We start from the raw sequence: 14497 nt of genomic DNA on the forward strand, positions 1-14497 counted from the left end.
GCAGAAGTCCTCTCCGGCTTCTACCAAATCCACTGCATGACGCTGGTGCTCCTTTGCGGGAGTCTGCACCGGTGGGGGCACGTCTCAAACTCTTTAGTCAGGTCTGGGTGCACTCGGACCTGGATCCTTGGATATTAGAAATAGTAACCCAAGGGTACAAATTTAGAGTTTAAAGATGTGCCCCCTCACCGATTTTTCAAATCGACTTTGCCAGCTTCTCTTCTAAAAGGGAGATAGTATGTGCTGCAATACTAAAGCTGTGTCAAAATCAAGTCATTGTCGCAGTACCCCCGTCACAACAGGGGGAGGTTTTTTTTCGAGTCTGTTCGTGGTCCCGAAGCCGAATGGATCAGACAGACCGATTCTGAACCTAAAAATCCCTCAATTTCTTTCTAAAAAAATTCAAATTCAAGATGGAATCTCCGAGCAGTGATCTCCAGTCTGGAGGAGAGGGATTTTATGGTGTCGGTCGACATAAAGGATGCCTACTTACACGTTCCCATGTATCCTCCACATCAGGCATACCTGAGGTTTGCTGTTCAGGATTGTCATTACCAATTTCAAACGTTACCGTTTGATCTGTCCACGGCTCCGAGGAATTTCACCAAGGTTATGGCGGAAATGATGGTTCTCCTGCACAAGCAGGGAATCACAATTACCCCGTACTTGGACGATCTCCTCATAAAGGCGAGATCCAAGAAGCAATTGCTGAAAAATGTTGCGCTCTCACTGACGATTCTGCAACAACATGGTTGGCTCCTAAACTTGCCAAAATCACAGTTGGTTCCGACGACACGGCTGTTGTTCCTGGGTATGATTCTGGATACAGAAGTACAGAGAGTTTTTCTTCCAGTGGAAAAGGCTCTGGAAATACAGAACATGGTAAAACAGATTCTGAAACCGGCAAGAGTGTCAATTCTTCAATGCACTCGGTTGCTGGGGAAAATGGTGGCGGCCTACGAGGCCATTCCGTATGGCAGGTTTCATGCCAGGGTGTTTCAGTGGGACCTGTTGGACAAGTGGTCCGGGTCTCACCTGGACATGCACCGGAAAATAATCCTATCTTCCAGGACCAGGATCTCCCTTCTGTGGTGGCTACACAGTTCTCACCTTCTGGAGGGACGCAGGTTCGGGATTCAGAATTGGATCCTAGTGACCACAGATGCAAGTCTCCGAGGCTGGGGAGCAGTCACACAGGGGAGAAACTTTCAGGGAAAATGGTCAAGCCAGGAAGTTTGTCTGCACATAAACATTCTGGAATTAAGGGCCATTTACAACGGCATTCTGCAAGTGGAACATCTTCTTCGCGGTCTGCCCGTCTTGATTCAGTCAGACAACATAACAGCAGTAGCGTACATAGACTGCCAGGGTGGAACAAAGAGCAGAGCGGTGATGGCCGAGGTCACGAAGGTTCTTCGCTGGGCGGAGAGACATGCAAGCGCTCTGTCAGCAGTCTTCATTCCAGGAGTGGACAACTGGGAAGCAGACTTCCTCAGCAGACATGATCTCCATCCAGGAGAGTGGAGTCTTCATCAAGAGATCTCTGCAGAAGTGACAAGTCATTGGGGAATTCCTCAAATAGACATGATGGCGTCCCGCCTCAACAAGAAACTTCAGAGATATTGTTCCAGGTCGATGGACCCTCAAGCAATGGCGGTGGATGCCCTAGTGACACCGTGGGTGTTTCCGTCGGTCTATGTGTTCCCTCCGCTTCCACTCATTCCAAAGGTAATAAAGATTATAAGAAGAACAAGGGTTCAGGCGATACTCATTGTTCAGGATTGGCCAAAAAGGGCCTGGTATCCAGACCTTCAGGAGTTGCTCATAGAAGATCCGTGGCCTCTTGCTCTACGGGAGGACCTGTTACAACAAGGTCCGTGCGTGTATCAAGACTTACCGCTGCTGCGTTTGACGGCATGGCGGTTGAACGCTAAATCCTAGCCCGAAAGGGAATTCCCAGTGAAGTCATTCCCACACTTCTTCAGGCTAAAAAAGAAGTAACGGCAAAGCATTACACCGTATTTGGAGGAAATATGTGTCTTGGTGTGAATCCAAGAAGGCTCCTACGGAAGAATTTCAGCTGGGGCGTTTGCTCCATTTTTTCAAGCAGGTGTGGATGCGGGCCTAAAGTTAGGCTCTATTAAAGTACAAATTTCGCTCTTATCAATTTTTTCTTTCAGAAAGAATTGGCCTCTCTTCCAGAAGTTCAAACCTTCGTGAAGGGCGTGCTGCACATCCAACCTCCATTTGTGCCTCCTGTGGCACCGTGGGATCTTAATGTGGTATTGCAGTTCCTGCAGTCTCATTGGTTTGAACCTTTGCGTAAGGTGGAGTTAAAATTCCTTACTTGGAAAGTAGTCATGTTGTTGGCCTTAGCATCCGCAAATCTATGTCGCCAGAACGGCGCAGATTAGGAAAACAGTGGCTCTGTTTGTCCTCTGGGCTCCCAATAAGATTGGGGCTCCTGCTTAGAAGCAGACCATTGCGCGCTGGATCTGTAATACGATCCAGCAGGCTCATTCTACCGCAGGATTGCCGTTACCGAAATCGGTGAAAGCCCATTCTACCAGAAAGGTGGGCTCTTCCTGGGCGGCTGCCCAGGGGGTCTCGGCATTACAGCTTTGCCGAGCTGCTACTTGGTCGGGTTCAAACACCTTTGCGAAGTTTTACAAGTTTGATACCCTGGCTGAGGAAGACCTCTTGTTTGGTCAATCGGTGCTGCAGAGTCATCCGCACTCTCCCGCCCATTCTAGAGCTTTGGTATAAACCCCATGGTTCTTGAAGCATCCCCAGCATCCTCTAGGACGTATGAGAAAATAGGATTTTAATACCTACCGGTAAATCCTTTTCTCTTAGTCCGTAGAGGATGCTGGGCGCCCGTCCCAGTGCGGGCTGTATCTGCAGTTTGGTTATGGTTACACTTGTGTTGAGTTAAGTTCAGTCAGCCTGTGGCTGATGTTGGTCATGCCGTTGCATGCGTTGTTGTTGAATGCCATGTTGTACGGCGTGTTTGAGGTGTGAGCTGGTATGTATCTCACGTTAGTTTAAAAATTAAATAAATCCTTTTCCTCGAAATGTCCGTCTCCCTGGGCACAGTTCCTATAACTGGAGTCTGGAGGAGGGGCATAGAGAGAGGAGCCAGTTCACACCCCTTTTAAAGTCTTAAAGTGCCCATGTCTCCTGCGGATCCCGTCTATACCCCATGGTTCTTGAAGCATCCTCTACGGACTAAGAGAAAAGGATTTACCGGTAGGTATTAAAATCCTATTTTAATACCTACCGGTAAATCCTTTTCTCGTAGTCCATAAGGGATATTGGGCGCCCACCTCGGTGCGTTGATTTTTCTGCAGGTTCTTGTTCTGTAGTTACCTGTTCAGCTGTTGCTGTTATTGTTACCAGCCATTGCTGGTTGCTGTATGGTTGTGTGCTAATGTGTAAATCTCACCACCTTTTGTTTACTTGTTCCTTCTCTCATATATGTCCTTTCTCCTTCGGGCACGTTTTTACCTATAACTGCCTGTGGGAGGGGGCATAGAGGGGAGGAGCCAGCACACCCAGTTGAAGAAATGTAAAGTGCACTGGCTCCTTTGGACCCCGTCTATACCCGTCGTACTAGTTTTCCCCAATATACCTTATGGACTACGAGAAAAGGATTTACCGGTAGGCATTAAAATCCTATTTTTCTTTGTCTTGGGCAATTATTAGACCAGCCATGGCTTCAGCCTGGATGGCGTAAGCAGTGGCAGCCTGTGCTGATGCACTGAAGGAGGATCTTTCAATGGCATCTAGAGAGCAAAAATCCCATATTGCACATATCAAACAGGCAGCGATAAGTGGCCCTGGATATGGGTACAATTGCCTACCAGGCATCAGCTTTAGCAGTAGCAGCTCGCAGAGTGGGTTGGCCATGTACATAGAAAGCTGTCTCAGAATCCAGGAAGGTTCTGGAATCTAATCCTTGTTTACTGGATATATTCTTTCTGGTAAAGAATTAAACAGTATTTTGGAGTCAGAAGCAGACTCCAAGAAAGTGAAGTTTTCCTTTCACACATAAATTCGAGCCTAGTTTCCAGCTTTTTGTTTTTTTTTTTGAATCAATGAAAAGCAAAAGGAAAGGGTAATGGCAAACGGTCCCAATCCAACTAGTCTGGTAAGACTAAAAGTATTGGGCTTCCAGAGGGCCGGTTTTCAAATCAGAAGATAAGCCATCAGCATGATGGTGCGGGACTCCACCTGGGGGAACCCAGGGTGCGAGGCTGACTTCTTCAGTTTGCACAGATCTGGCAGCAGTCTACTACAGATGCCTGGGTGTAAGAAGCGGTATCTCACGGTTATGATCTGCAGCCACACCACACTGGACATGCCCAATCTTATCTGATCTTGGAAGCTAAGCAGTGTTGGTCCTGGTTAGTACTTGGATGGTAAACCACCTGGGAATACCAAGTGCTGTAGGTGTTTTCAAGAAACACCCTCATTAAAAGTTAGTACCAGCCCGTCTTCAGTGGAAACGAAGACGCCGTTTGCAAGAGGCAGTTCAGAAGTTGCTTCAGTCAGGAGTGATAATTCCAGTTCCTCCTGCACAACGAGGACAAGGTTTTTATTCCAACCTGTTTTTGGTCCAGAAGCCAAATGGGTCGTCCCGGTCCATACTCAATCGCAAAGTTCTGAACAAGTACATTTGGGTGCCTCGGGTTTCATATGGAGACTTTACATGCCATTATTTTGGCCATGGATCAGGAGGATTTTATATCCAGGATGCTTATCTACATGTTCCTATAGCACTGTCCCATCAGCACTATGTGGGGTTTGCTCCAGCATCATTTTCAGTACAGGTCCTACCATTTGGACTGGCCACAGCCCCCAGAGTATTCACCAAAAATATGGTGGTGATAGCACCTTATCTCTGTTAGCAGGGGATAAAGATTTTTAAAAATCCATACCTCGATGACTTATTAATCCTAGCTCAGTCTCAGGAATTGTTCAGTGTCATCTGCAACAGACAACAGCTTGTTACAGAGATACAGTTGGCTCATAAAGTAGGCAAAGTCGTCTCTTGTTCTGTCATAACGGATGACTCACTTGGGGGCTGTGTTGGAATTGGGTATTTAGAGAGTAATTTTACCTCTGAACAAAATATCCAAAATTCACTTAAGGATTCAGGAGTTGCTACACAGTCAAACGGTATCCATTTACACGGTAATGCGTGTGATGGGTTTGAAGGTGTAGACATTCGACATAATGGAGTATACTCTGTTCCACTCGATACATCTGCAACGTCTGATCCTTTCCAAGTGGAAAGGTTTTCATCAGACAATAAAAGCACAGATTATGGTCTTCCTCTGGAAGTTAGGAGGTTAATAGCTTGGTGGTTACAGACATTTCATTTCGGGAGTCCTAAACTGGGAAGCGGATTTTATCAGTCGACACGCCATTCATGCAAACTAATGGGCTTTACACCCCAAGGTCTTACAAACTCTGGTAGATATTGGGGGTTACCAGACATAGATCTCATGGCGTCCCGTCAGAAAAACAATGTTTCCACATACGGGTCAAGAACAACGGATCCCAGAGCGACCTTTGTGGATGACTTGTCAGCCTTCGTCTGGCTTATGTGTTTCCACCAATCGCCTTGTGATCCAGGGTGATACGAAAGGTAAGACCAGGTAAGGGTGCCGTGATACTAATTGCTCCGGCTTGGTACAGAAAACATTGGTACACAGATCTGCAGAGGAAGTCAATGGCTGCTCCATTCCTACTCCTTCAACGTCCAGATCTACTGTCTCAGGGTCCTGGTTATCACAAACACCTTGATCGACTCTTTAACGGTGTGGCTCTTGAGACTTCCATCTTGAAGGCAAGAGGATTCTCACATCAGGTAATTCAAAAATTTTACATTTTGGCTTTCAGAGTTTCCAGAGTCTTAGCATTCCTTTAAGCAGGAATGCATAAAGGTTTATGGGTGGCTCCCTTGAGAGTACAAGTGTCAGCATTGACTGTATGGTTCCAAAAGAAGTGCTTTGGGACTTAAGTTTAGTCCTAAAGGCCCTTCAAGTTGCCCCATTTGAACCACTGAAAAGAGTGGATCTTAAATGGTTGACAGCTAAAGTTCTCTTTCTGCTGGCTATTGTTTCAGTTAGAAGAGTTTAAGATTTAGGGGCATTGTTATGTCACCCTCCATTTCTGTGTTTTTTTTTTTTTTATCCAGATAGAGCAGTTCTGAGAACCAAGTCTGGGTATCTTCCTAAGGTGGTGTCTAAATTTCATCTTAATGAATAAATTGTAGTCTTGGTCTTCCAGGGGCCAGACCTTTCTGCGGGGGATGCATCATTGTTCCTAGTCCGTGCCTTAAGGATCTACATGGATCGTACCAGTGCCATCAGATAGACAGATTCTCTCTTCATTTTCTACGGATTTCACAAGAGAGGATGGCCTGCTGATAAGCAGACACTGGCGAAGTGGATGATAATTTCAGAAGCATATTCTCAGGCTGATCTCCCTGTTCCGGCTAATGTCTCTGTTCACTCTACTCGTAAGGTAGGTCCATTATGGGCAGCACAACGTGGTACTTCAGCAGAATAGATATGTTAGGTAGCCACATGGTCTCCATTAACACATTTATTAGACATTATGCATTTGATACCTTTGCCTCTCAGGACGCTGAATTCGGGCGAAGGATTCTCCTGTCCAATCAGGAGCGTCCCCACCACTATATTGCTTTGGGACATAACAATGTTATCCTGTGAATAACCTGTGGACCCTGCAGGAGAAATATACGTTATGGTAAGAACTTACCATTGATAACACTATTTCTCCTAAGTCCACAGGAATCCCACCCTGATGCACCTGATCTGAGGATCCTTTCACTCAACTAACCTCTTCCTTCTTCTACGGAAGGGTGTACATGTGTGTTCTTATTGCCTGATTAGGGCTCTCTGTGATGCTCCTGCCCTGAGCTTTGGGAAAACAACTGATTTGCCTGAGCCAGGAGGCGGGGATATATGGATGGGCTCGTTGCATGCTGGGAGGCCGAAACCTTTGACCGATTGGTGCAAATCCGCTGTCGCGTCATTATATCCCAATGTTATCCTGTGGACTTAGGAGAAATAACATTATCAACTGTAAGTTCTTACCATATCAAATATTTCTCTGACGTCCTAGTGGATGCTGGGAACTCCGTAAGGACCATGGGGAATAGCGGCTCCGCAGGAGACTGGGCACATCTAAAGAAAGCTTTAGGATCACCTGGTGTGCACTGGCTCCTCCCCCTATGACCCTCCTCCAAGCCTCAGTTAGATTTCTGTGCCCGACGAGAAGGGTGCACACTAGGGGCTCTCCTGAGCTCTTTGTGAAAGTTTTAGTTTAGGTTTATATTTTCAGTGAGACCTGCTGGCAACAGGCTCACTGCATCGAGGGACTAAGGGGAGAAGAAGCGAACTCACCTGCGTGCAGAGTGGATTGGGCTTCTTAGGCTACTGGACATTAGCTCCAGAGGGACGATCACAGGTTCAGCCTGGATGGGTCACCGGAGCCGCGCCGCCGCCCCCCTTACAGAGCCAGAAGAGCGAAGAGGTCCGGAAAAATCGGCGGCAGAAGACGATCCTGTCTTCAGATAAGGTAGCGCACAGCACCGCAGCTGTGCGCCATTGCTCTCAGCACACTTCACACTCCGGTCACTGAGGGTGCAGGGCGCTGGGGGGGGGCAGCGCCCTGAGACGCAATAAATCGATAAAAAACCTTATATGGCTAAAATAAATGCATCACATATAACTCCTGGGCTATATGGATGCATTTAACCCCTGCCAAAACATACAGAAAAAGGATGATAAGGACGCCGAGAAAGGGGCGGAGCCTATCTCCTCAGCACACTGGCGCCATTTTCCCTCACAGCTCAGTTGGAGGGAAGCTCCCTGGCTCTCCCCTGCAGTCACTACACTACAGAAAGGGGTTAAAAAAGAGAGGGGGGCACAAATTAGGCGCAGTATATAACAATACAGCAGCTATAAAGGGAAAAACACTTATATAAGGTTATCCCTGTATGTATATATATATATAGCGCTCTGGTGTGTGCTGGCAAACTCTCCCTCTGTCTCCCCAAAGGGCTAGTGGGGTCCTGTCCTCTATCAGAGCATTCCCTGTGTGTGTGCTGTGTGTCGGTACGTTGGTGTCGACATGTATGAGGAGAAAAATGATGAGGAGACGGAGTAGAGTGTCTGCAATAGTGTTGTCACCCCCTAGGGGGTCGACACCTGAGTGGATGTACTGTTGAAATTGCGTGACAGTGTCAGCTTTGTATAAAAGACAGTGGTTGACATGAGACAGCCGGCTACTCAGCTTGTGCATGTCCAGACGTCTCATACAGGGGCCCTAAAGCGCCCGTTACCTCAGATACAGACGCCGACAAGGGTACTGACTCCTGTGTCGACGGTGAAGAGACAACCGTGATTTCCAATAGGGCCACACATTGCATGATTGAGGCAATGGAAAAAGTTTACACTTTTCTGATAATATGAATACCACCAAAAAAAAGGGGTATTATGTTTGGTGAGGAAAAACTTCCTGTAGTTTTCCTGAATCTGAGAAATAAAATGAGGTGTGTGATGATGCGTGGGTTTCCCCCCGATAACAATTGATAATTTCTAAAAAGTTATTGGCAGTATACCTTTTCCCGCCAGAGGTTAGGGTGCGTTGGGAAACACCCCCTAGGGTGGATAAAGCGCTCACACGCTTGTAAAAACAAGGGCTCTACCCTCTCCTGAGATGGCCGCCCTTAAGGATCCTGCTGATAGAAAGCAGGAGCGTATCCTAAAATGTATTTACACACATACTGGTGTTATACTGCGACCAGCAATCGCCTCAGCCTGGATGTGCAGTGCTGGGTTGGCGTGGTCGGATTCCCTGACTGGAAATATGATATCCTAGATAAGGACAGTATATTATTGCCTATAGAGCAATTAAAAGATGCATTTCTATATATGCATGATGCACAGCGGAATATTTGCCGACTGGCATCAAGTATAAGTGCGTTGTCCAATTATTCCAGTAAAGTGGTCAGGTGATGCGGATTCCAAACGGCATTTGGAAGTATTGCCTTAAAAGAGGGGATGTACCCCAGGTCGCCTCTCAAAATAAGACGCCGTATTATCAGGCGCAGTCCTGGTTGGCAAGCGGACAAAAGGGTTCCTCTTTTCTGCTCGTGACAGAGGGAGAGGAAAATGGCTGCAGAGATCAGCCAGTTCCAAGGAACAGAAACCCTTTTCCGCCGCTGCCAAGCCCTCAGTATGACGCTAGGGCTTTACAAGTTCAGGCACGGTGGGGTCCCGTTCTCAATGAATTTCAGTGCGCAGTGGGCTCACTCGCAAGTAGACCCCTGGATCCTTCAGATAATATTTCAGGGGTACAAATTGGAATTCGAGACGTATTCCCCTCGCCGTTTCCAAAAGTCTGTTTTACCGACGTCTCCCGCTGACAGGGAGGCAGTTTTGGAAGCCATTCACAAGCTGTATTCCCAGCAGGTGATAATCAAGGTACCCCTCCTGCAACAGGGAACGGGGTATTATTCCACACTATTGTGGTACCGAAGCCAGACGGCTCGGTGAGACCGATTTTAAAATCTAAAATCTAAAATCTTTGAACACTTGCATACAGAGGTTCAAATTCAAAATTGAGTCACTCAGAGCAGTGATTGCAAACCTGGAAGAAGGGGACTACATGATGTCTCGGGACATCAAGGAGGCTTACCTTCATGTCAAAATTTACCCTTCTCACCAAGGGTATTTCAGGTTATGGTACAGAACTGTATCAGTTCGGACGCTGCCGTAGGGATGGTCCACGGCACCCCGGGTCTTTACTGAAGTAATGACCGAAATGATGATATTCTTTCGAAGGAAGGGAATTTTAGTTATCCTTTACTTGGACGATTCCCTGATAAGGGTAAGATCCAGGGAACAGTTGGAGATCGGTGTAGCACTATATCAGGTAGTGTTGCGGCAGCACGATTGGATTTTCAATATTCCAAAATCGCAGCTGGTTCCGACGACTTGTCTTCTGTTCCTAGGGATGATTCTGGACATAGTCCAGAAAGAAGGTGCTTCTCCCGGAGGAGAAAGCCAGGGAGTTATCCGAGCTAGTCAGGAACCTCCTAAAACCGAACCAAGTCTCAGTGCATCAATGCACAAGGGTTCTGGGTAAAAATGGTGGCTTCCTACGAAGCAATCCCATTCGGCAGATTCCACGCACAGTGGAACCTTCTGGACAAATGGTCCGGGTCGCATCTTCAGATGCTTCAGCGGATAACCCTGTCACCAGGGACAAGGGTATCCCTCCTGTGGTGGTTGCAGAGTGCTCATCTTCTAGAGGGCCGCAGATTCGGCATTCGGGACTGGGTCCTGGTGGCCACGGATGCCAGCCTGCGAGGCTGGGGAGCAGTCACACAGGGAAGGAATTTCCAGGGCTTATGGTCAAGCCTGGAGACATCTCTTCATATAAACATTCTGGAACTAAGGGCCATTTACAATGCCCTAAGTCAAGCGAAACCCCTGCTTCAGGGTCAGGCGGTATTGATCCAATCGGACAACATCACGTCAGTCGCCCACGTAAACAGACAGGGCGGCACGAGAAGCAGGAGGGCAATGGCAGAAGCTGCAAGGATTTTCGCTGGGCGGAAAATCATGTGATAGCACTGTCAGCAGTGTTCATTCCGGGAGTGGACAACTGGGAAGCAGACTTCCTCAGCAGACACGACCTTCACCCGGGAGAGTGGGGACTTCACCCAGAAGTCTTCCACCTGATTGTAAACCGTTGGGAAAAACAAAAGGTGGACATAATGGCATCCCGTCTAAACAAAAAACTAGACAGATATTGCGCCAGGTCAAGGGACCCTCAGGCAATAGCGGTGGACGCTCTGGTAACACCGTGGGTGTACCAGTCAGTGTATGTGTTCCCTCCTCTGCCCCTCATACCAAAAGTACTGAGAATCATAAGAAGGAGAGGAGTAAGAACTATACTCGTGGTTCCGGATTGGCCAAGAAGGACTTGGTATCCGGAACTTCAAGAGATGCTCACGGACGATCCGTGGCCTCTACCTCTAAGAAAGGACCTGCTCCAGCAAGGGCCTTGTCTGTTCCAAGACTTACCGCGGCTGCGTTTGACGGCAAGGCGGTTGAACGCCGGATCCTGAAGATCCCTACCCTGGTCAAGGCCAGGAAAGACGTAACCGCAAAACATTATCACCGCATTTGGCGAAAATATGTTGCGTGGGGTGAGGCCAAGAAGGCCCCTACAGAGGAATTTCAACTGGGTCGTTTCCTCCATTTCCTGCAAACAGGACTGTCTATGGGCCTAAAATTAGGGTCCATTAAGGTTCAAATTTCGGCCCTGTCGATTTTCTTCCAAAAAGAACTGGCTTCAGTGCCTGAAGTTCAGACATTTGTAAAAGGGGTACTGCATATACAGTCTCCTTTTGTGCCTCCAGTGGCACCTTGGGGATCTCAATGTTGTGTTGAGTTTCCTAAAGTCACATTGGTTTGAACCACTCACCACTGTGGACTTAAAATATCTCACATGGAAGTGACGAGTTAGCCCTGGTTTCAGCCAGGCGGGTGTCAGAATTGGCGGCTTTATCATATAAAAGCCCTTACTTAATATTTCATTCTGAAAGGGCAGAATTGGGGACTCGTCCTCAAATTTTCTACCTAAGGTGGTTTCTGCATTTCACATGAACCAACCTATTGTGGTACCTGCGGCTACTAAGGACTTGGAGGATTCCAAGTTGCTTGACGTGGTCAGGACCCTGAAAATACATGTTTCCAGGACGGCTGGAGTCAGAAAATCTGACTCGCTGTTTATCCTGTATGCACCCAAAAAACTGGGTGCTCCTGCTTCTAAGCAGACGATTGCTCGTTGGATTTGTAGTACAATTCAGCTTGCACATTCTGTGGCAGGCCTGCCACAGCCAAAAATCTTAAAATGCCCACTCCACAAGGAAGGTGGGCTCATCTTGGGCAGCTGCCCGAGGGGTCTCGGCTTTACAACTTTGCCGAGCAGTTACTTGGTCAGGAGCAAATACGTTTGTAAAATTCTACAAATTTGATATCTTGGCTGAGGAGGACCTGGAGTTCTCTCATTCGGTGCTGCAGAGTCATCCGCACTCTCCCGCCCGTTTGGGAGCTTTGGTATAATCCCCATGGTCCTTACGGAGTTCCCAGCATCCACTAGGACGTCAGAGAAAATAAGAATTTACTTACCGATAATTCTATTTCTCGTAGTCCGTAGTGGATGCTGGGCGCCCATCCCAAGTGCGGATTGTCTGCAATACTGGTACATAATTATTGTTACCAAAAAATTTGGGTTATTGTTGTAGTGAGCCATCTTTTCTAGAGGCTCCTCTATTATCATGCTGTTAACTGGGTTCAGATCACAAGTTGTACAGTGTGATTGGTGTGGCTGGTATGAGTCTTACCCGGGATTCAAAATCCTTCCTTATTGTGTACGCTCGTCCGGGCACAGTATCCTAACTGAGGCTTGGAGGAGGGTCATAGGGGGAGGAGCCAGTGCACACCAGGTGATCCTAAAGCTTTCTTTAGATGTGCCCAGTCTCCTGCGGAGCCGCTATTCCCCATGGTCCTTACGGAGTTCCCAGCATCCACTACGAACTACGAGAAATAGAATTATCGGTAAGTAAATTCTTATTTGTGCAGTTACACTGTAGCGAGTGCACATGTATTTTGGCAATGAAGAACTATAGAACTTTGTTTCCTAACTCATGTCCTGCATCTGTTCCTGACCTGCACCTTATTTAATGGCTGGCCACAGCCCTCTAGCATTTGGCCATACCGTTTCAGTAGCAGCACACACACTGTTTTATGGGGCCCAGTCATTCTATTCGACTAGTGAGCAGATACACAGGATGACTGACAGAAAAGCACATGTTCTTCATTATAGTGGTCTCTGTGGTTGCTGCCAGTAAGAGATGGGATGCAGTCAATTTACCTACAATCAAATCCCGACGGTCAAAATACTGACAGCCATTGACAGATGGTCAAAATCCCGACAAGGTCGAAATTCCAACATGGTCAAAATATCGACATTTAAAATACCAACAAGGTCATAATACCGACATTTAAAATGTTGACAGGTCAAAATGTCGACATGAGTTTTTCATGATATTTTTTCATTGAAACCGACTTGTTCATACTTTACTATTCCAGTGGATCTGGAGGAGGAATATAATGGAGGAGGAAGCATAGCGAGCCATGCGAGGGGACGCTGTACACTTATACGGTGTCCATGTTGACCTATGTCGACATACACACAAAAAAACAATAAAAAATCTTATCGACTTTTTGACCTGTCGACATTTTAAATGTTGGGATTTTGACCTTGTCGGGATTTTGATTGTAGGTATTTCATACTGATCCCGTAAGAGATGAAGCCTACAAGTTTGCTTCAGAAAAATGATTAGACCTGTGGGGTATTCCTGTCCATACAGACTTCCAAAAACAAAGCAAATATGGCTTGTTCAGTTTTTAGAGTCTTGCTGATTGTGGACATGGGTACGGTATTGTACTCACCTACAGTAAGAGAAAAGCATGCATTGGATATTAATGGCACCGTTGTCTGCTGATGACCTCTAGATGCAGTACAAGGATCATTTTAATGCTTTCTTCCTCATAGTTATAGAAGGGTATGTTGTTTGGAGGTAGTACCTTCAATCCAACTCAGTCCTCTCACTAATATTTATACTTACTGTTGGCCAAGAATAAATAATAAGGAAGAAAACATAGGGCACACTGAGGAGAAAAGCCAAGAATTACCAAAGAACATGGATGCATTATAGTATATAAATGCTTATATTACGCCACTACACAGGAAAATGTAAGTATTTCCAGTATTGAATGAGGACCATGGAAATTAGTTAGGAATAAATAGATCAGTGCAAGGGAATTATCTTAAGTACTCTGTGAGAGTGGGGTGCAATTGGAAAACTGTGACACAGAAAGGATTGCGAACTTAAAGGAATGGACATGGGAGGATTTTAGGCACATTGGTTTTTTTTTTTTTAAGCCCAACTTAAATATTTAGTCATCTAAACCCTCATTAATGTATTCATCTTATTTTTTTTATTAGAATCTACTAGTTGAAGTTCCCGGCGTTGCCCGGGTTTACATTTCCCAGTTAAGTTATCAATGAGTTGGATAGAACTGTCAACATATCAACAATAATTAGTAGCTTAGTAGCTCTTCCAACAACACCCATGAGTTGGCTGCTTATGTCATTTTTGGGGTGTCGCCAATAGCCCTGATCCCCAGCTTTTATCTTTATAATCACTTTTTGATTGTGAGATGGGTTTACATTTTTCCTTATGTTATCAATGTTGCTATTCCAAGGCTATTGGGTACAAAACGTTTTTTGTCTTCCCACCTCATTTTCTGTCATGAGGTCCTACCGGGACCCTAGACCCCCTAAAACCTGGCCAGGATCCTACTGGACCACCTCATCC

The 14497-nt window shown here is 46.5% G+C and overlaps 1 protein-coding gene and 1 pseudogene across 2 annotated transcripts in view; both read left to right on the forward strand.

Annotated features, from left to right (window-relative positions):
* Positions 1-14497, forward strand: part of DHTKD1 (dehydrogenase E1 and transketolase domain containing 1) — a 190175-nt gene that overhangs the window by 58914 nt on the left and 116764 nt on the right. The gene's annotated exons all lie outside the window — the stretch shown is intronic.
* Positions 4337-4455, forward strand: LOC134938548 (5S ribosomal RNA; annotated as a pseudogene).

Source organism: Pseudophryne corroboree, chromosome 6 (assembly GCF_028390025.1).
Source record: "Pseudophryne corroboree isolate aPseCor3 chromosome 6, aPseCor3.hap2, whole genome shotgun sequence".
Classification (NCBI taxonomy): domain Eukaryota; kingdom Metazoa; phylum Chordata; class Amphibia; order Anura; family Myobatrachidae; genus Pseudophryne; species Pseudophryne corroboree.